General features: G+C 42.4%; 1 protein-coding gene across 1 annotated transcript in view; it reads left to right on the top strand.

The window, feature by feature from the left end:
• Positions 1-23,235, top strand: part of plekhh1 (pleckstrin homology domain containing, family H (with MyTH4 domain) member 1) — a 210,329-nt gene that overhangs the window by 60,179 nt on the left and 126,915 nt on the right. Inside the window, exon 3 of the mRNA XM_039786894.1 lies at positions 21,738-21,817. The gene's annotated coding sequence lies outside the window, so the exon portion shown is untranslated. The remainder of the gene's footprint in view (positions 1-21,737; positions 21,818-23,235) is intronic.

Raw genomic sequence — 23,235 nt, 5'->3', positions numbered from 1 at the left:
GAAAGGCAGACGAAAACAGCAAGGAGGATTTAGAGCAGAGAGAGAGAGAGAAATGCGAGGAGTTTTATCCTACATTTGAATGTACGAGTACAGTGGGTGGTAGGTGTGGGGGAGCGGGGTCAGGGTGGAATAACAGCAACAACAAAAAAACGAGAGGAAGTGTGCTGTAAAAGAAGCAGTTAGTGGCCAATCTCATGTGAGGAGGACACACTGAGACTGCACTTTTGTCTTCATCCCAAGGAGACGGAGAGGGAGGAGGGGAGCCGATGATCTGAGATCAGATGTTTCCTCCTGATAACAAGCAGCTGTGATAATCACTTCCAGACACAGACCGGGGGTTTTTCAGCAGCGAGGCCAGAGGTTGACGGTCCATGTGCCCTGACCCCGGCCTCCAGATCCTCCACATCTGATTTCCCTCTATTCGTTCCACCTCTCCAGCAGTCCTTTCTTGGCAAGCCAAGTCAGGAGACTGTGAGGCCCAAATGTTATTTGCTAAATTAGATAATGGAGGCTGTCCACAATATGTAATGGCACTCTACTTGGTAAACAATGATGTGGTGTTTTCGGAGCAGTAGCAGAAATTGTTGTTTTTCAGCCGATTGGATGGTCTATCTACCTTCCTATCTATCTAGATCTTCATTTCTTTCTTTAACCCCTTAAAGCTGCACTCATTTATATTGACAATGCATCAAATGACTCTGTGTAATGTGGAGACAAACCCTCACATGATTTTCATCCAACTCTGCAGTTCACCGCTCAATCTAGCGTTTTAGCATCTTTAAGCTCAGTGTTTTGGTTTTCTGGCCCACAAATACTGTTTTGGTTCCATCTCACCGCTCTCATCTACCTGTATTCATCAATTTCAGCGAAAAAAAACTCTGATAAACCCACTTTACACTGCCCAGCACCAAACAGCAGACAGACAAAGTTGGCAACTAGCTGGTAAACACAGTGGAGCTAAGTGGAGAAGCTAAAGAGACAGATATTTCCCCCAGGGGTTGGTGGAGACCAAAACAGAGCTAAAAAGAAGAGTGAATATTACACTTGCATTTGTCAGTTGACCAGAAACAGACGTATTAAAGCTAATGTTGCTCCGTGTCTGCTTGATGTGTAAAAACGTAAACTGTTTGCTAACTTTATACAGCGGTAATAATGTTGTTTTTTCAAGTTTTTGACCACTAGTAGTTTATCTGTTTTTACTTTTGGATTGTTCTTGTGTACAGTATGCCCATACGGTTGCCCAAGAAGAAGACTTTTAGCAAGTAAACATGAATGTAAACAATTCAGATTTCAATCCGTTAAGAAAAATTGGCTTTGCAAATGTGTTTTCAACAAAGTTTGGCTGCACTGGAAGAGGTTGTAATAACTGTGAGCTAAGGTGCACACAAATGAACTGTACTGTACAAATTCATAAAACAAATAAAAGGCTTTTTCTTTTTTAAGCTGACTGGGTACAAGTCATTAAAACACTAAGAAGCATGTGAGAAAGGAACCGAGGCAGTTAGAGAGCAAGGGAATGCAAGGAGAGGGAAGAGTTAAGTCCATTTCCTGAGTATAAATTAAAAGAGTCTTGTAATCACATTGCAGGAATGCAGTCGGTGTACACTGTTAAACACTCCCTAAGCCCTGGCTCCACTTCACTCTCTCAGCACTGCACACAAAGGAGCCTTTGTTCTCTCTGCTCTTGAAAAGCAATGCTCAGTCACTCCCTCCTCCTCCTCTCCCTACTCTCTGCTCTCTCGCTGTTTCTGTCATTCCCCTCTCTCTGTCTCTCTGTCTCTCTCACTCACTCTTCTTCTCTTGCTATCTGTTTCTTTCATTCACTCACAGCCTTTTTTTTGGCCTTCTTTTCCCTCTCTCGGACTCAATCTCTAGACCTCTTTCTTTTGTCTCAGAAAAGCAGAGGTTAACTTTTGCTGCTGAGCTTGTGTATAGCCAGAGGTAACAGAGGCAACACACACAAATGCCCAAACTAAATCATAATAATCATTAAGTCATGGGCTCGGCCTAAACAAATCCACAATGGACAGCAATCCCAAAAGATGGGATTGCTCAAAGTGCACTTCCCTCAATATTTGCTCTGCCCCCACCAACAGCCTTTTCTGGTTAACCACACATTTACGGTAAGAAACTGGAATGGAGTGTGGAAGTGGTGGGGGGGGGGGGTCCTGGTCTTTTGTCTCTCTGCTCCAAACCCCTCCACCCTGACTGAAAAATATCCAGATATATACACACCACCAACCAGATGTAGCTCACACACACACACACCTGGTACAATGGGAGCCCTTGGGCGTGGAAACTGTTATTTTGTTTAGCAATCAGGTCATATGTGACAAGCTTATAAAGTCTCCCAGTTGGAACACGTTTTCCTGGGAGAAACCCTCGCAGGTCCCTCCTCCGCTTAACCTGGCGGCCTTCACCTGTTGATTGATTTTTCTATTATGTCAAAATAAAGGAAGTGTACACAGGCATGTTTCTGCACTGAAACAGCGTGGTAGTGGATTGAGTTATCTTTGATTTAAAAAGTGCACCGCCCACTCAAAAATAAGCATGAAACAAAGTTCACTCACCATAGCTGTCTTGGAGCTACTGCTTAAAATTGAATCATTAGGCCTAGTATTTGAGTGAGTAAATAAGCTCATCCTGGGGCCGTATTGCAGAAACTTCTTAACTTTCAGATCCTATCTTAAATGTTTGGTAACCATGGTAATTGTGGTTTAGGACCTGATTTAGATAAAAAGCCATTACAGATGAACCTAAGTCGATGTTCCTATCTGAACTTAACATAGGAAAAGCGTATTACACAAGCTACAATCTTCCTAGTCTATATCTACGAAGTTCCACTTCCGGGATTGCTCCGGTGCCGCTGTAAATTCCGCCGGATGTCCTTCTTTTCGGCCAGATGTCCGTTACCTTCCGCTTTCTTTGTGTTGGAATTTTAAACTCCGGTGGATTTCTGAGGACTATGGTTAACTGCTCCTCAGATCTCTGCAGGGTAAATCCAGACAGCTAGCTAGACTATCTGTCCAATCTGAGTTTTCTGTTGCACGACTAAAACAACTTTTGAACGTACACACGTTACACCAAAACTAGTTCCTTCCCGAGGCTATTTTGCAGCAGCACCTTGGCTCCGCCTGGCGCTTAGTGCCACCCAAGATGATTGTGATTGGTTAAAAGAAATGCCAATAAACCAGAGCACGTTTTTCTCCCATCACGGAATGCTGTGTGAACTAGCCAGGCCCTCCTCCGCAGCTCTGTGGAGGAACACTGAACTCTGCTGAACGGCTCTCCCAACGGCCTGCTACGTGACACATGCCTCTATATCAATACGGACTGGCGGGTTAATTGGATTGATCCGTTTCCTTTGCTCTTCGTTGCCACGCAAATACTAGAAACATCTATCAATGTGTTGTTTAAACGCTCTAAACAATAAAGTACAACACATCTTTATAACCGCCATGTTGTTTCCACTTTAATAGTTAAAGGAGACCTACTATATACTGTTTTCAGATTCATACATGTTTACATGCTTTAATGTCCAAAAAACAATTTTTCTCATATTGCCCATGGCTGCTGCACCTGTATTCACTCTCAGTCAGAGACGCTCTGTTGGAGCACCTGTCTCTTTAAGCCCCCCCTGCTAGAAAAACCCAGTCTGCTCTGATTGGTCAGCATGTTTCCCCATGTCTGCGAGTCTCTGGAATCTCTGCTGTTGTTGTGCTCACTTAAAGCAGTTACACACCAACCAGAAGGCCAACCGTCGGCAGAAAAGCCAGTCGGACTGATCAGTCTCTCCTAGTTGGACCCAAAAGTGACTCGGAACACACTGAAGAGACGAGACGTAATACGTCTCCATAACAGCAGGCGGCGCTAATCTGTATTGTTGCCCAAAAAATGAAAACCGGCCACTGATTGGACGAACGCGTCACATGGGTTTGTTTTCTCCGGAAATTCAAACCCAGACTGTCATGGCGGCTTGTTCAGAATACAACAAGCCGTATTGTCATATTGTACTAAAATAGTTCACTGAAACATGTTTCTGAAAACATTTTAAGCGAGAAATAGGCCATGCAGTTGCTGAATCTGTCTTCATTTCAGATCAATAAAGTTCAGTTTAAAAGATTTGCGTCAGATTTTGAGAGGCTCTAGTCACGCTCATTCCACTCGCCATTTCCGGGTGAGTCCCGACTGCCCTGTCTCAGACTGAACATGTCAGGTCGGCCAAAATGAAGGCCGAAAGCTCCTCCAACGGACGACGGCACGGAACACACGGAACAGACTCGAGTCACCGACCTCGCCAGACTGCCCAACGGCGATTATCGGGTTAGTGTGTCAGCGCCTTTAGAGCCTGAGACTGACTGCAAAGGAGTACATAGCAAGAATTTGTTCTGTGAAAAATCACCAGTAAAGGCTTCTAAACCAAATACTATTCAACCGGACATGTTTCAGCAGTAAGGTGACCTGAAATTGGGGAGAAATTAACAACATTAGCAGCCAAGATTACAGGTTTCCCTGGCGTTAGGATGAAGCTACTTGTAATTAGTAGTAGATTGTAATGGAATAAAGCAACACTTTCTACAGTCAAAAATCGCAGCTCAAAGCTTCTGAACCAAAAGCTACCCAAACGGACAAATGTTTCAGCAGTAATGTGACCCGAAATTAGGGAGAAATTAACAACATTAGCAGCCAAGATTACAGGTTTCCCTGACCTATAGCTAGTCCCATTTAAACACAGCAGTAGCCTAAAAAACTGCAATAGCCTGCCTGGACCAATCATAAAAACCCGGTGTTACATGACACAGAGCCGAGAGTAGAAAATAAATTTTAAAAATGCGGCGCGTTCAGAACATTGGGAAATCTGAGCTTTTTGCTCACAGGAATTATTCTGAAATGTTTCCTCAATATTTGAAGCTCTGGCCACGTTTAACTGACACTTGTATATATATATATATATATATATATGACAGAAAATACAGAAAAGCATAATAGGTTCCCTTCAAAACTTCTGTAGGCATGCTAGCAGCTCACAGTAAAAATGCTAAAATGCTGATGTTTATCATGTTCACTATTTTGCATGCTAGCATGTTAATTTTAGAGTTTTCAATTATGTTTTGTTTTCAATCTAACATGTCATTATCGTATTATCGAGATCTAAACATTGAAAGACAAGTCTGTCACAAACATGGCAACAAAAGCAGATACTGTGATGGCATCTCTGATTATATCTCTGAATGTAGATATGTTTCTATGAAAGCGGGAAAACAGACACACCCAAGTGCACATGATGTTTTTTTCTAATTGAAAAATACAACAGTGTCGAAATACACAGCTAAGGTAAAACACAGTTGGCAAATAGATACATTTCTGCTGGTGTGCACGCGAACTCGGCACAAAACTTCTTAAGGCAGCTGCATTGTTATATGACCCTGTTTTTTGACCCCTCTGGGGAAAAGAAAAATCTGTTTTGTATGTTTTTACATATCCCGGCCAATGTATATAATGGCCGATATAGTAATTATCGTGTTCTTTTTCTCGAGGGTTTCAGCGTGTCTCGTCCTGCCTCACTGCAGCCTCGCCACGTTGAAAGGACCTGAGGCATGAAGTGCAATCACGTCCATCACCCCTTATCAAACCTGTCACAGGGTGTCTGACGCAAGGCTGCCTTGCACAATCACCTCCTGGCAGATGAGTACAGGAAGGTTTAACCCTGACAGTATATCATTATTATTAGGTTATTCACAGAGATTCATTTCAGTGGCTTCTCACATTTTTAGAATTTGTGTTGAGCACTTTCTGGCCCCAAACTCTGGCTCTTCTTTCAACTCATGGTTTAGCACTAAATAATGTGTCAGGTTCACTGACCACAGATATACTTGTCCAAGTTGCTTCTTGTGAGATGAGGAGATGAGGATGCCTAAAAATGATTTTAGCTTTGTTTAAAGAAATTCGGCACCAAAAGAGAAAGAAGGAAAGAAAAGACACATTTCTTTAAATTCTATTTCTAGAAAGTAGAAATATTGTAACTACTTTGTTGTTTCTCCAATTGTTGTGGAATTGTAGATGTTCACATTTCCATTTTTCTGTGCAAACTTCATCTGCTAATGAAGACTGCGTGTTGCAACTGAACGCTTCAGTAAAGCTACTGAATAGACCATGTGGTGAAATTATTTGGTCAACTGCTCATTCCGAGTGCAAGAAGTCCTTAAAAGTGCTCAGAAAAGTGGAAATTTGAACATCCACCTGGGCAAACTCCATCTCCTGAGGAAGTTTACGGGACACAGTCGAAAGCTCCAGAACAGCTCCTAAATGGACCTTACAGTGAGATTGTTTGGACAACTCTCAAAGTGTTTTTCTTAGTTATTAGCAGAGGTTACTCTGTGTCACATCAGGAAGCCATTCTCTGAATGTTGAGAGGTAGTCTTCAAATGATTTAAGTACAGGAAGAAAACACGCCCCTGTAGCTTTAAATCGTTTGACCCAATTTCTCCAGAGTTGTAAATCTCCTCTCGCTGTTATTTACCGTATTCCTGGCAGAGCCAAGAAGACTTCTCTCTCTCTCTCTTTATTTTAGAAGACATTTTCAAGATTTTACTTTATTACTTCAAAAGAACACCTGGGCCTGCTCCTCGGATACATTTCTGACCTTTTAACCCCTTTATGAACTGAGCTTAGCTGTAGTCCTTGGACCCTTAAGGCCGGGTCACACCGGCACATAAAACAGCAACGTTGCGCAATTATTGGACACACTCGTGGTGGCAAAGAAAATCTGTGTCAATTGTGTTTGTGCAAAGTTCAACTTGGGTGAACCTTTGGTCAACTGCAAATGTGTGCAGTAGCCATCTCAACAGTGCTGACCTTTGAGGGAACGGAGAGCCAGAAAGTCCAAAATAGAGGAAGCTATTGCAGCCCTATTAGCCTTGTTGCACTTTTATTTAACATCTGTCGGATTATCAACTGCAGCACAAAAGAGGAATGGTTTGTAGACATTATTGAGAAGGGAGTCGTTGGTACAAATATGTCTTTTAAAGGTGCCCTGCCATACAAAACCGTTTTTACTTGCATTTTTTGAAATATGTTAGGTCCGTATGTGTTTGTGTTATGTCATGAATATGAAAATGAATATGTTGTTGAATATTAATGAGAACTGGCAGAAATCGAGCTGAGTCTTCCTGCAGGCTTTCTATATCACGCTAGAATGGCTTGAAACAAGGTAACCAAGGCATTTTTTCGACAGAAAATGTTACAGAGTCCATGGTAGAACTTCATACATTACCACAAAGTAATGAAATACATGTGGCAGGGCACCTTTTAAATAAACATGCTATTGACCTGTTAGTGACCAAGCTAGTTAGCTCGTTAACTGCCAGTTAGCTTGTTATTTGTATGTATTCCCCTGTTCAGTAAGTCTTTATTGAAATAAATGGTGTACGATTCTGAGAACAAATAGCTTGGAGGTAGTAAACGGCACAGCACAGCACAGCACAGAGGAAAAAGAAAGGGGTTCGAACGCTAGTGCAAGTCTGGGTGGTTAGCTGTTAGGAGGTTGCTCACCAGCTACAGTAGTTTACCAACTAGTCCTACGAGTAGTTAGCAAGCCTTTAGTACCACATATTTCACAAAGATGTTTTTAGAGATGGTTTGCTTGTGTGTTAAATACATTTTCTTGAAATGTGTTATATAAGGCTTATTTTACAGTATTATACACACTGAACAAAGCACAGCAAATCCCAGCAGCATGCAGCAACCCATCTGGCCTTTCCAGGAAATCTGTCCCACTCTCTGCAAACACACACACACACACACACACACACACACACACACACACACACACACACACACACACACACACACACACACATACACACACACAGGCAGGAGTCTCTTCATGTCTGCCCATCCTGATTCCAGATACAGGCCTGTAGCAGCCTGTCTGAAACCAAACCACCTTTACAGGGCATGAGAAATAGCTCAAGGTGTATATGCACTGCAGGCAGGGCTGGGCCCATCTCAACCTCAGCCAAACAGCTCTGGTGTCTTTGATGGCAGCTACACCGATCAGAAGAGTGAAAAGAGACACTGATCTGAGGTGTTGGCGAGGAGAACACCCCACAGGCAGGTTCAACCTCGCAGTCACTTCCTGTTATGCTATTTCAGAGTGGAGAAACATTGAAAAGTTTATGTAGAGGATGTCAGTCACGGCACAGCGTCAGCGGTGTCAAGGTTCGAAACACAAATACACAAGTCTTTCATTTTATTTGTATAGCAAATTTCACACATTTGCCTCAGGAGGCTCTACAATCTGTACTGCATATGCACTTCTGTGCGCACGCACACACGTGCACACACACACACACACACACACACACACACACACACACACACAGATTGTAGCCTTGACTCACTGCATGGCAGGACACAATGTTCTTATGAGTACACACTCACACACAGACCTGATATATATATACACACACACACTCCTGCACCTCACACAGAGGGTTTTCACACCTGGTTCTCTCTGCAAGTCAATCCGTCTTGTCTTGGGGTTGTTAGCAACTGTGTGTTTACAAAGAGTTCTACATAAGAACTTATGTCAAGTTGAATTGCATTTGTTTATCTTTTCTGGCGTCTTCTTCTTTCTTTTTTTTTTTTTTTTTACTTTACTCTTTTCTTTTGATTTGCTTACATTCTACTCAGAGGATTTGTTTTGAGACAGGGGGTTTAGTGGCGAAGAAACAGAAGAGCAAAACCATCTGCAGCCTTTACTGGAGAAGAGCTGCATTTACTCAGTTATGATTCATTTGTAAGTATCTACGCCTAAGGTCAAACATAGTTTAGTTTGAATGTAATGTAGTGTGGGAGTCACACTATAACTTAGTAAAAACGGGTGGTCACAACAGATCTAAGATATAACCTTCACATGTATGATGACACTGATACAATGCACGAGAGGACGGCACAGGTGTGACTTAATGCTGCTGGCACCACTTGGTTTCTTGTGACAGAAACTACTTCAGTTGTTGACTTTGGCAGAATCCTTTTGTCGAGATGGAAGTTTTGCAGAGACATTTTTGGTTGATGTTTTTTTTTAATTATTATTCACGAACATGTTTATGCATGGTTCAAACAACCTCAATTCATTGGAAAATAAAAGTACCACAAATGGAATTCATAAACAGTCACTAAATTATTGTTGTATAATACGTTGGTAATTCACACTCAATAGCATATATTGAAACAGCCTATTGTAGGTCTCTTAATGTTGCTCAATTGTTAGTTGCTTGCTTTTCCACCTAATGATGCACCAGGTGAAACGTCACTTATCCCAACAATATTTTGATTACAGTCGACATATCTGGTGCAACAGGCTGCTGGCCTTTAACCTTTTTGGCTTGGGAACCCTTAAAATGAAGCAGTATCTACAATCGATTATGTCCTTAGGGATATGAGCAGTCCAACCTCAGATTAATTAATGTAAAGGATTTATAGAGGTACAGTATATTCAGCTAAAAATATCCAATCTTTTGCAAGAATACACAGTAAAATGTTTTTTTTTCTTCCTCCTTTAATCAGAATGGGACGATTAAGATTTATCTTTCGGAACCATTGACATTTACTTCATCTACAAATGTAGTATGCTGTATCTATAATACTAGGAATTTCAGTATGAATTTTTTTTCTGATGCAAAACTTGATTAACTATAAGGTGTAAGGCAGGTTTACCCACTACTAGACACCTGGCCATGACCCCTGCCTCAATTTCCCCCCTTGCTTCCAGTAGGAGATTCTGTCTCATGATGGCACATGTTTCCTATTATATAACCATCTCTAAACATCCAATTACTGGTGTGATTCAATAACACTGTGCCTGTTAACTTTCTTCTATTTATTCCGTGCCAGTTCAGGTTGCCCTGCCCCACCTGCTCCACGCCCTGCCTTTCTGTGCCATCCGGTCCACATATCACTTCTTGATGTTGAATCAGTGTAATCATAATAATAATCCTCTAAGCCTGAATTGAACCCCCTTTTAGCCATCTTAACCATAGTGCAGAGCTGCAGGGATATGGGACGCCGTGAATCCAATGGTGACACATCCTCCCTTCCCCTTCCCTTTATTGGCCAATCACTGCATGACCTCCGACCCTGTGTTCATACTGTGAGCCTTTTGGTGGATGGGTTGCTCTGTTGTGACCACATGTAGATGATGCATGAGAGGCTCCGGTATTGCATCTATGAAACGACATAGTTACCAGCTACGACAGCGACGCTGGTATTGTTTTCACCTTGTGTGTGTGTGTGTGTGTGTGTGTGTGTGTGGGGGTGTGTGTATCATCATGGCAAAATGTGGTCCTGGAGACACCTATTGTAGCAGGAACTACCACAGAGGCAGTTTTGAGGACTTTGCCAGGTATTTGTATTGTTTTTCTGTCTGTCTGAGGCCAGATTTTGTCACCGCTGTAGCATCACAACCGCGCAAGATGCAGTCACAAAAGTGTTTGGCAATGCGGCTGGTGTGATCACATCGCAGGACAGTCTCTAGTTATATTTCAAATTCAAGGATGTTTACTGTAAGCTACAGTAATAGGCGTCTTCTTGCAGCTGGAAACCCTAACTCATCAAAACAGTTTAATCAAGCACTTAAGGTGTGACCAAGAAGCTTTCTGACTGGATTCAACACACCTTAAACAGTCTTCCAGTTGCTCTCACTGTGAACTGTACAGTAACCAAATGGTAGGGTCAGGGCTTGTGTATGTGTTTGTGTGTATACATACACACGCATGCCTGCAAGCAGGTATTAAAATCTACTTACATGTATCACTTTCTGTGTTCAGTGGTTACACATGCAGAGTGGAGGAGGGAGACATGAGCACTGACCATATGAAAGCTAATACTCCTGTGTACGTACCCCTCTGGACATCAGCATGTCTACTGAACCCCAAGGGTCAGGGGTTAAAAGGTCATGGGTCACGTAAGTTATGACTGATCGTCCCTGTCTTCCTCCTGGAGGGACAGGCACAACATAACACATCTCTATTTAAAACTATTTATAACTCTCTTTGCAAGGCTCTTGTGTATTACTGCACTGCTCTGGAACTTGCTGGCTCGCAGCACGAGGCCGACTGTGTTTGGACAACGAGGGGCTGCGAAATGTGTTTCTGTGTGTCCCCAGTGACGGATAATAGCAGTTTTGAGTTTGGCACTGTGTTTGTGAGTGATTACACCTTTGTGTGTTTGTTTGGGTATGTGTGTGTGTGTGTGTGTGAGAGAGAGAGAGAGAGAGAGAGAGAGAGAGAGAGAGAGAGAGAGAGAGAGAGAGAGAGAGAGAGAGAGAGAGAGAGAGAGAGAGAGAGAGAGAGAGAGAGAGAGAGATGGAAAGAGAGAAGTTTGCAGTGTGATAAAGTGACTGTCTAATTGCAGAGAGCCTAGCTGTGTGGCATGTCAGATTGTTCTTCCCCTGTGGCCTGAGGTCTCCTGCAGGGTGTGTATGTGTGTGTATGTGTGTGTGTGTGTGTGTGTGTGTGTGTGTGTGTGTGTGTGTGTGTGTGTGTGTGTGTGTGTGTGTGTGTGTGTGTGTGTGTGTGTGTGTGTGTGTGATGGATTTCAACTGCCTGCTTCAAGTCTTGGCAGGCTGCCGGAGCACCAGAGACCTAGTCAACCATATTTCAAGCTCACTCGAAAAAAAAAACACACCATACATTTTTACCTTTATGTGGTTCGCTCTCCTCTGTAGTCCATTACACCACTTTTTGTGTGTGTGTGTGTGTGTGTGTGTGTGTTTGTATGCTGAATGAGAGCGTTTGAGAGAGATGATGGAGAATACTGCAGAGACTCCACGCTCGCTGCGCCACAATGGCTTGCATTGTTCTAGTGCTATAATCAGAGCGGACATGGAACTTGGCCTGGAGACCAAGAGGTCTCTGCAGCCCTGGACACAGGTGCTGGAGCTCAGATTCACACCAAATCCTGGACTGGAGATTAAACACAGGGGGTGGAGGTGGTGTAGGGTTTAATGATTAGTTTTTTACTTTTAGTTTGAACTGGAGTTTGGTTTGAAGAAAAAACCTGGTCTGGGTTCACCCAAATTACAAAAAAACAATATATATTTTACTCTGGTACCCTAAGTGGTGCCAGGGTGCTAAGTTTTGAGATAACGTCTCTGAGAATAGTGCCTCCCTCAACCTGACACAGTAGAGGTTGATAAAATGATATTTTGGGCTAAAAGCATTGAAAAATAACATTTAAAAAATTCTTGTCTGTCCAGAAACAGTGTCCCGGACAGTCTGAATAATCAACAGGTCAGGGTACCAACAGATTTAACTGGACTACTTTCTACCAAACATCCGTATGTAAGCTGTTGAAATTTGAGACTAATATTCTTTGGATCGAGACATTGCAGTTCCTATGTACAGACTTCTTTGACTAAATAGAGCATTAGAACATCTGTGTTGGTAGGATTGATTTTTAATCACCTCCCAGCTCCAGCTCCATACTTAATCCACAGACTTGAGAGTGGTATCAATCATCTCATCTAACTCTTAGAAAGAAAACTCTTAGAAGTGTATTTCCCAAAATGCTAAACAAATCTGCATCTTTGTGATCCTGCAAAGCCATTTTGGGTGCAATCCTTCTCATTTCAGCGACTGTTGCTCTCTGACACAAGGTTAAAAGGAAAATGCAAACATGGTCGAATATGCAGTTTGTGGCGATGTATAGGCTGAAATCATACTTGAGACAAAAGGGCCCATTTGCAGACGAAAACAATCCTGAATTGCCTTTATGCTACACCAGCCCCCAACTACAAGCTGTATGCAGATGGTCTAAAATATCACATGATTAGAGGGCAACACAGTTCGTTGCCTTTGTTTACATTTGGATGCTAACATCAGCACTTACAAATTATTTGTTTTGCTAAAGAGGATCTTTGCTATATCGTTTTTGCTTTGCGCTGAACTTTTTTATCATCAGGTGGTTGAATTCTCATATTTTCTGAGCTGCCTCTTTGACCACAACTATTGTTGTTATTCTCTGACTTCCTTTGTCACTGCGGTTTCCTGTTTCCCTAGTTTGGGTAAAAAATTTGTTCAAGAAGCATGATGATGCTCAAGTAAGAAATGAGTCTTGTCTCTGGTTGATGGCAAACGTACCTGGTTGAAATAAAAAACCTGCAGACTTTTAGCCCACCGCGGCGCTAAAACAGACACCTCTGACCTGAAAGTAAATACACAAATAACACGAAACCACAGAATTTACACACAAATTTGTGAACTGTGATGTGTTAAACTCTCTGTCTAATTTGGGTACTTTACTTTAAGTGCTGTGGCATATAGGCAGGGCCCCGTGCATATGACTTTAGAGCAACTTTGGGCTGATGAAAGATTCAGCTTTCAGCAACAGCACAGAACAGCGTGAAAAAAACCTGTGTCACTCTAACGACACTTCAACACTTCTTTACCTCGTGCTTTTCCACCATAATTCAAATGGGGCTCTGTCAAAGCGACATTTTTTGTTAGTGAGCCTGAAGTATAACAAGTCCATTTACTGCACTGGAGCACCAGAAACAGAACTGTGACTAATAAGCTAGTGGTAAAGCGCACAGGGAGCGGGTGTTCAAAGTTTTATAAGATTAGACCACAAGTTCTCTGAGGAGCGTCGTCTAATAAGAGGCTTATGATGGGCCAACAGTCTCCCAGGGGTCCAACCATGTTAATGATACAGCTTTCTTTGTGTGTGTGTATGTGTGTGTGTGTGTGTGTGTGTGTGTGTGTGTGTGTGTGTGTCTCTCTCTTATGGTGGATTAAGCTGTGGTACAGTGCTGCTTGATTTTTAATGTGAGTTACTCTCTGGGGCTTGTTCTTGCAAGGTGTGAGACTTGTTTTCTTGCAAGTTTGTTTTAGCTCTTTTATGATTTATGTTGTAACAATAAAGGTGTTTTAGAAAAAAAAAAAAAAAAAAGTGTCAGCCAGCTGTGAGGAGGTAGAATTGAGTTAAGGCCCCTGACTGGTGAGTCAGTGTTTCCACAGAGCTGCTGCTGGCCCTTCTGGTTCTGACTAGACCTGGCCAGGAGCCTCTCTTGTACACTAGCCAGACTGAGTCAGCAGGAGAGCCAGTGCATACTGTGTATATAGACTGAAGAAATAGTTTGACATTTTGGGAAATATGCGTATTGCTTTCTTGCTGAAAGTTGGATGAGAAGATCGATACAACTCTTGTATCTGTACGCCATGTATAAAACTACAGCCTGCAGCTGGCTAGCTCGGCTTAGGTTAGCACAAAGACTGGAAACAGCTAGCCTGGCTCTCTTTACAATTCAGAATTCTGCCTGTTAGCACCTTTAAAGCTCACTAATAAACATGTGATATCATGTTTTTTTTAATCCTTATACAAACCGAAATGTAAAAACTACACGTTGTGGTTTTATGGGAGGTTATGTCCCAGATTATTACATAGCTGGGAGTCTTGTCATCACTCCAGGAAGTCACTGCACCCAGCCTATAAGTAGTCTCGTACATAACCCCCCGAAAAACCACAAATTCTCCTACTTCTCTAACGGATTAAACAAACCAGAACTGATGTGTTAAGATTTAGAGAGCTTTAGAGGTGATGTTACCTTTACCTTTACAAAGAGCCAGGCTAGCTGTTTCCTCCTGGTTCCAGTCTCTGTGCTAACCAGCTGCTGGCTATAGCCTTTTATTTAACAGACAAACATAAAAAGTGATATTGATTCTTTCATCTAACTGCAAGAAAGTAAATTTCCCAAAATCTCAAACAATTCTTTTTAGCGTTTTATTGCATGCCTGTTGAAATCATGCTAAGCCTTAGCTCCTTCATCAAAAGGAAGCGTTTGGAAAATTCCCTTTTCAAGCATTGGAAAATACAAGGAAAGGCCCTGTAATGATTATGTGTAAGAGATTTGTGTCAAGGTATGCTCGATTCCACTGAGCCACTTCCAAGGAATAATCATCAGGATTACTAATGCACGTTATATAAAGGATGCATGAAGAAGGACTTTGTCAGTGGCAGCCGCTGTTATGTTTCTTGTGTGTCCGATCACTTAAGTTACAGACATAACAGACTTCGTTCTTGACACACTCATGAGGGGACCGTCTCATGCGGCTTGTCAGCGCCGTGTTAAGCTGTAATAGTTGCACCATAACTTCTCAAAATTGATTTGATTCTGGGTTTTGTTTGTCTTGGCCGGGGCCCTGTCTTTGTGGTTGTGGTCTCAGAGTGGAAAGCAGAGGGCAAGAGAGGAGGAGGAGGAGGAGGAGGGGAGGTTGGAAAGACTGGATGGAGAGAGATGGAGAAGAGGGTGGTATTCAGAGCATTATGTAAGACTTCAAACAGGTCCAGTCTGGCGAGGAGTGTTGATGTGAGAGTTGTGGGCCCCTTGGGTCAGGTGGCCTCTCACATAGCCTCCCATATGGTCTGCATTTCCCTTCATTGCCTCCGCCCTTCGTCTAATTGGCAGGTAATGTATCGTTGCTCTGGTCTATCTTCCCCTCCGTCACTGTTATTCTTCTCCGTTATTAATGGAAGGCACAGCGGTGTGGTGGTGATGGTGGTGGAGGTGATAGTGGCTCTGGGCTTGGCACCGCGCCACGGAGAGGCCCCAGCGCTGACACTTTATACAGCGGCAGGTTTTACCAAGGTGTTCATTTCAGGAGCGTCTCCTCTGCTTCAGATGCTTCTCTTTCTTCTCCCCTCGGCCGTGGAAAGTAAATCAAAGCTAGAGCTGATACTGGAGACCTTATTCAATCTGTGGTTACAACCTACACCCATCCCACAGTTGTTATGGGCACGCATGCACGCACGCATGCACGGATGCGCGCACACACACACACACACACACAAATGCATGCATACACATGCTTGTTTGCATCCACACACATACTGTATATGTGTGTTCCCTACCATTCATCACTCCACCTTTCACCATGTTATCCTACAGTGCAGGCTTTTCTTTCCCCTCTCCCACTCATAACCAGCCAGGCAGCTTATTTTACAGCCTCTCTGCTCAAGTCACTGCTAAGCATAACAATACACCAGCAGACATATGTTTGTCATAAACTGCGAGTCTCGAAATGACATTACAGTCGTTTACACTTTGAACAAGGTTCAAAAAGAATCATTGTACACCACATTGAATCACGCGCTGTACTTAATGTTCATAATTCTCTTGTGATTTTCCACTGCTGCCGGTCAGTGGAAGCCTAACTACAGCAAAACAACATGGGCCAATCAACCTAAGTAGGCCTGTTACTAGCAGTAAATGCCAAACCCTGTTAGTTATGCCTAACAGGCCAAGTCTCTCACTGCAGCGACTCCATGTATGGGCCTGGATCTCCACTACATCCAGATTCTGCGTTAGCAAGCAGCTACAGACATGACAGTAGCAACATGAGCCCAGCTGAGTTCATCAGGCCTTTTGTAAGGAACATAAATGTCCATAGGATTTTGCTAACATCCTGTGCTGCAGATCAAGCCAACATTACCGTCTGGTGCACATGGAAGAGCTCAATTACATAACTTAAGACTTTCATTAGCCTCTCCGCTCCATTGAGTTCTCTGGGAAAGGTCCAGATGTGACTTCATGAAGGGCCCTCTCTATGCCGAGCCTGTTCGCTCTGTTCCGCTATCCCCCCCCCACCCCCCCCCTTTCTCCATCCCTGCAGCTGTAAGCACTCAGAGGAAAAGCAGGGAGTGAGGGGAGGGAGTGCTTTATTAAAAAAAATCAGACACCCCATAGACCCCGCAATCTCCCTTCAAAACATTTTCAGCCCCACCCAGAGCAGGCCTATGGTCCCCTTCCCTCCCATAGGTCTTCTAAAGTAGACCAATAAGTCTTTTAGCATGTGGTCTCCCTGTCAGCCCGAGGTGGCTGACTAGACAGGCTGCTGCTCCAGGCGCAGGGGCAGGAAGTGGGAGCCGGCCAGGAGACACTCTCTGAGAGGCTGCCCAAGTAAACAACCCTCCCCCTTTAGCACACATGCTCATACACATTCGTATGTGTTTGTATGCTCATACACATTCGGATGTGTTTACATATGCGGCAGACTTGTATGTATACACACACACACACACAAACACACACACGCACACTCTTGATATGTCACATCCAGAAACACTGACAAAACCTTTTACTGGGAAATACTGTCAATCCGGATGGCCCCTGTCTTACTGTTAATATCATGACGATAAATGGATGGCATTAATTAATTTCAGGCTTTTGGTTTGGCTGTGACCACAAGGCCCTTTAAGACTGAAACCTGGAAATTGTTGAGAGCCTTCTAATCAAATTAATGGCTGTGTTTGATCGCGTGTGTGCAAAGCATGAATTTGTAAAGCTGTGTGCGCCACCGTGGAACGCCATACCAAAATCTTATGCCAAAACAATAATTTCTGCCTTAAGGGGGTAGTTTGTTCTACACATTGCTGGCGTTTGATATCCACGACTCTTGATTGTGTGATTTTGTGTCTGAGCTTCGTGGTTATGATGGTTTTCCAGAGCAAGGCAGCTGTTTGTGTTTCTGGGAAGACAGCGGACACAGGTGGGGAATCAGTTAGGGCTGTGATTTATAGAAATCTCCTTTGCCTCGCATTGTGCTGCGGCCTTCCTCTGGGCCTAAGCCTGCTCTCACACATCATGTTCCCCTGTTATTTCTTGTCTCAGATAACAATGATGCCTGATTTGCAGAGTGGAAAATGCAGTTGTGTTCCCCTCTGAGAACAAATGTATTATTTCCCCGCAAAGAGCTATTGTTTAGGTTTTTTCTTGGTTAGATGCAGACCCAAGCAAAGCTGTTTATAAGTATTTTGGGGGAAGTCGAAATCTCAAATCACATTTCTAATACTTCATCAATATGTATGTTTAAGTCAAGTCTTTATAAGCAAATTACCTTTCGAAACTGTGTTAAAAATGTTTTTACATATTGTAGCTAACACAAAATCCTTGCTCAGTGAATATTGATGGTCACCATGCAAGGCCTGCCTAATCTTGTTAGTTTTTAAATCTGGGATTTTATAAGGTTGAAAATTAAGACTTAAAACAATAGTCTCTTGCTTTTAAGTCACAGTGAAGTGGCAATTAGAATGTCTTTAGCTTCAATAATGGGAAATACTTCAGAGAGTAACGTGCTTTATTAGCCGTCACAAGCTAGCTAACAGTCATACCAGATCAAATAAGGCTGTGGCAGCAAAATAAATACTGTTAGAGTAGCATAAGAGTCAGAAAGTAAGACAACTTGCTCATGTCAGTTATACAACAATATCTATCAAAAGTTATCAATAACATTCGCTAACATTAGCTAGCTGTTATACCAGACCAAGTGTGGCTGTAGCAGCAAAAACACCTTAGCATATTGAATTAAGTAATGGTGTTATTGCTAATGAATTCAGTTCTACTTCTTGATTTACTTTTTTAATTTAAAAAAAACTGTTTATCTGTAACCTACCAAACCACACTGTACAACTAGCATAAGAATCATTAAGTAAGAAAACTGACTCAGTAACGTCAGTGACCCAGCATTATCTATCTAAAGCTTGCTAACATTAGCTAAAATTAGCTGCTGTAGGCAAGCAGTCATGCAAGTTACCAGGCTGTAGCAGTAAAACCAGAGTGTAAAGTGAACAATTGATTCAACTTCTTTTTTAGAGTACAGTAGTTTAAATTCAACTTTATTGTCATTGCACAGAGTACTGAGACAACAAAATGCAGTTTAGCATCTAACCAGAAGTGCAAAAAGCACAGAGTGCAGAGTAATGTACAGAGTATAGAATAAATAGTAATTGTAGATATGAATAAGCTAAGCTACAGTATGAACATGAGCAGCAGTTACCAAAATATAAAGTGCAGCTATAAGTACGAGTATAAACAGTAGTATAAATATGAATACACTATAGGTGAGATACAGTATGGAGTAGTAGTATAAATACGCATGGCAAGAGCATATATTGTAGAGTACAGTATGTCCAGTAGTGTGGCAGTAGTAAGTCAGCAGTCAGTGAGGTAGAGACAGTCATTGTGCAAAATACTCAGTCTTCAAAAGTTACATGGTTATGGTGTTCTTTTTGCTTCAAAGTCTCCAAATCCAGGCAGGTCTAACGACCTCATTTTTGTGGTTTACATCTGACTCAAGTCTACAACTGTGGATCCGAGTCACAGCACAGGCCTAATAATAATCATCTTAATTTAAGTCAACTGTCTTTCACCCTTGGATAAAGTCTACAAAAAGTCAGATAGAAACAGTACACTGTGGGCACACTGAGTTTGTGATTGTTGGCTTACTAATATCCTGACACCACCATTACTAAAGGCCTTTGTGTAAAGTCACACTCTAATCCTTCTTTTCCTGCCTACATGTGTGAGTGCATGTCGCAGCAGGTTAGCAGGTGAGGCTTGAGGGTGAGCGTAGGACAGGTTTCAGGACGGGCCTTATTTCCATTGAAGACTTGAGAAATCAGAGCCAGACACGTCCGAATAATCTCTGTTGAGTTTTTACCGCTAAATTCCTTAATCATGTGGACCCCCATGTACGTCCCTGAGGGAACCCAATATCAACCATTATAAACTGTTAAATGTGCCTTTTCCTAAGGACTGCTGTTTGTGTTCAGACTTATATACGAGCTGGAGCATGCATGCCTGTACGTACGCCTCTGTATGTGTGTGTACTGCACGTCCCTGTGTGTGCTTCTGTGTGCTTTCTTTTAGTGAGTGGGTGTGAGATCTGCGGTTTCTCACAGTCAGTTCTTATCTTTGTCTCTCTGAGCCTCAGCCAGCAGATCATTGTGAAATAGACATAGAAACAGATATCGAGGCCTTGTTTACAACTCAAACAAAAAAATTGATATAGCCATGGTTAGTAGCAGGAGGGTGACTTTAGTTCAGTGATCCTCTCTGTCTGTCTGTCTCTCTTTAAAGCCGTGTCACCCTTTTTTTGTGGCCTTGAAGCAGTTTGTACTTTATCACCATTTTGTAATTAAAATTTTCATCAACATCATGTGCCTGCATTAAGCGTTAGATCTCTGATACAAGATATGATCATCTGTGCTTAGTGCAGACTTGGCCTTGGTAAAAGATGGAGCAAGGACTTCCTGTAAAACTATCGCTGATGTCATCTTCTGTTTGTCTTATACCTTTAAAAGGCCTGAGTGACTCAGAGCGGCTGGTAACTGGTTAGTCAAGTATACAGGTTTGTCATGGTCCAGTGCATATCTGTAGGCGGGTAAGGGCGTAGGAGTGTGTTTATTTCTAGGAGCGTGTGTGTGCGAGTGTGCGTGCTGAGGTCATATAAATCAGTATTGAAATTGTGAGAAACTGAAAACTGCGTTTAAGAAGTGAAAAAGAGGTTGGTTTCCACCAGAGGAAACAGATGCTGCTAAATCATGTGGGAGGAAACGCTGTTTTTAGCCATTGCATGGTTCACTGGCTTATTGCTAACCTAATCCACTATCATGCATCACACACACACACAGGACCTAAGTGAGGAGATAGCTCAGTTGTGTAGTGTCTCCTGGTGTTTCAGTCTGTGAAAATAACACTTTACTCGTCAAGTTAACTGCTGAGATCTGGGAACACGGCAACATTGCTACAATAAAGGGAAGAGCAAGAAACAAACACCATCATACAGGTTTTTAAACTCACCTCCAGGTTAGCCTAATGTATTTGGAAGAGAAAACTAGGACGAAAGGTAACATGATTACCCAAATTATCTGTGTAAACATCCATCATGGTTTACAGACCAGCTTCTTGATTCAACTTTGTCCTACCATACATGCTAGTTGTGCAGACAGTTTTCTTGAGCAATAATGGAACTTATTTTTTTGACCTTCAAATAAAGTGGTTTAGATTAGTGGTTTAGGCAAAGGTTTGGACCCCAACGAGGTAGGAAATGAGAAAAAACTACATTCATTTACACAAAATTATTCTTTCCTCAATATTTGCCCCATTTTCTATTGACACTGCTACAAACTTTACCTTCTCGGGCCTTTAAAAAGTATTGAGAGATGTAAAATGACTCTCTGCGTGCACTGCTCATAACTCCTACTGAAGACAAGCACGCTGTGACGAGGGGTTGCAAATAGACATTGCTTTGCATTAAGTGGTCATGGTTTTGATAATATGGATAAACTGCAGGCTTGTTTACAACCTGTCTGATGACTTGTGTGTTGTAATGATGTTCCCAAAGCTCTACAATATTATTATAGGAAATGGAAATGATGGCCAAAACTACACAAAAAAAATCCTACTTGTTATGAACTGGAAATATCCTGTAAGGGCCTAATTAGAGCAGGAATAGGTCAAAATGCACAGCAGGTGTTGCACAGCTAATGGAGCCCACTTTCCTCCCATCGGGCCACAGTGTTTGGAGTCATGAGACAGGAAGAGTTAAGTGGTTCAGTACTCAAGAGAGCTGAGGGAGAAACTCACTCGGCCCAGTGGACCAGAAACCCAAAGCACAACAGTGTCAGGTTCGGGACGGGCTCTCCCATTGGCCAGTCCTCGTCTCCTGTTTCCACTGGGCCAGCGCTTCTCGTTAGGAAAAAGTCATCGCTTGTCCATTAGCGTGGGGCTCAGCAAGAGTTTAGTGGCTCTGTGTTTGTTTTTCTGTCACACTAAGGAGTGGAAGGGTGTGTTTCCACAACCTGTCAGACAGCCATCACCAGCGCTGTCCTCTGTAGCCTCCTCACCTCTCTGCTCCTCTGCTCAACACATATGTGTTTTCTCTTCTTTTCTTTTACAGGTCAAGGGGTTGCCACTTAGCCCGGAGGAAGAAAAGCACATGTGACACTGGATCCTTGCAGGGCTAATGGTCATTACTCGGTAAGCAGTGTGTCATAGCCTCTGTCGCCTAGATAATAGGGCTGCGGAGTGCCTGGGTTAAACCCACAGGATCAGGGAGTGGTTGTGACTGTTGTCTTTGTTGATCTGCAATCAGTCTCACTGTGACACATATGGCCATAGACCTACAAAGATAAAGCCTGCAGATTTTGCTGCAGGCAGCGTAGAAATCTGCATGACTGGGCAGTAAAGTGTTACATATACTGAGATTAGAGTGATGAGAGTCCTAAAATGCTAACTGTAAAGACTAGGTTATTGCTACTGTCTCAGGTTAGATCATTTATGAAATATGTGATTAACCAGAAATGTGTATGTAGGGGAAATTGTGAGGTTGAAAATATTTAAAGTGATAAAGTTACTCTACACTCCAATTGCAACACAATATATGTTGTTTTTATTTTTAATTATATTGTGTTTTGAAGGCAAAGTTATCAAAGAGTAAATAAAAGTTGCCAACATTTTTGGGAGTATTCTACTATCTCTGTCACTCAGAGTCAGTTATCTTCATTATTGTTTTGTATCCAGAAGGTAAACTTTCAAAACAGTGTGTGTATATATATATATATATATATATATATATATATATATATATATATACACACACTACAGGCTGATAATAGTCAGGAAGGGATTAGAGATGGGATGAAAAGGCCCTTTGTTAACACAAATTATAAAACACATCCCCATAATTAAGTTAAGAATTTCAATATTTGGGAAAACAAAATTCTGCCTCCCCACAATCCCACCTGTGAAACCACGGACAAATCAACCAGAGAGAGTGAACAGGGAAGAGAGATGATAAATCTGTCAAGTACTTTCACTATACACAACCTAGAAGGCCCCATCAGAGACAGTGGCAGGTTTAGAGGTCTCTCCTGTAACAACAAGGGAAACTGTTACAAAGTTTTGATCACTGTGACAGACACATGCACAGTGGTCATATGTTGCTGTAATTAATCACGGCAAATGTCATAAATGTGACTTCTTTCTTGTCGTCGTTCATTCTTTGTCACAGCTTAACATCTGACTCACCATGTCAGCTTTTTGCAAAACAAATAAGTCAGCAGGATAACAGAAAAACTACAGCCCGATTTTTCTGAAACTTTGTGGAAGGGTGTAGCACGGGCCAAGGAAGAACCCATTAAATTTTGGAGCGGATCTGAATCACAGGGCAGACACACACTATGTTAAAATTGCAAGATAAGGTATTTGTGCTGCATTGATGTGGTGCCGGAATAATCAGAAAAATGTGTTCCTGACTGGGAGAATTCACACTGCATTAACATTGTGAGATAAGGCACGCGCTGGCGGAGGTCTGCACTCTCCGAGTCCCCTTCTAGTTTCACATCAAATATGTTACTGAAGGGGAAGCAGACATCAAAACAAAGATTTCAGTAACC

This window comes from Perca fluviatilis, chromosome 20 (genome assembly GCF_010015445.1).
Source record: "Perca fluviatilis chromosome 20, GENO_Pfluv_1.0, whole genome shotgun sequence".
Lineage (NCBI taxonomy): Eukaryota > Metazoa > Chordata > Actinopteri > Perciformes > Percidae > Perca > Perca fluviatilis.
The sequence above is the reverse complement of the archived record's forward strand: the minus strand, read 5'-3'. Positions and strand labels throughout refer to the sequence as shown.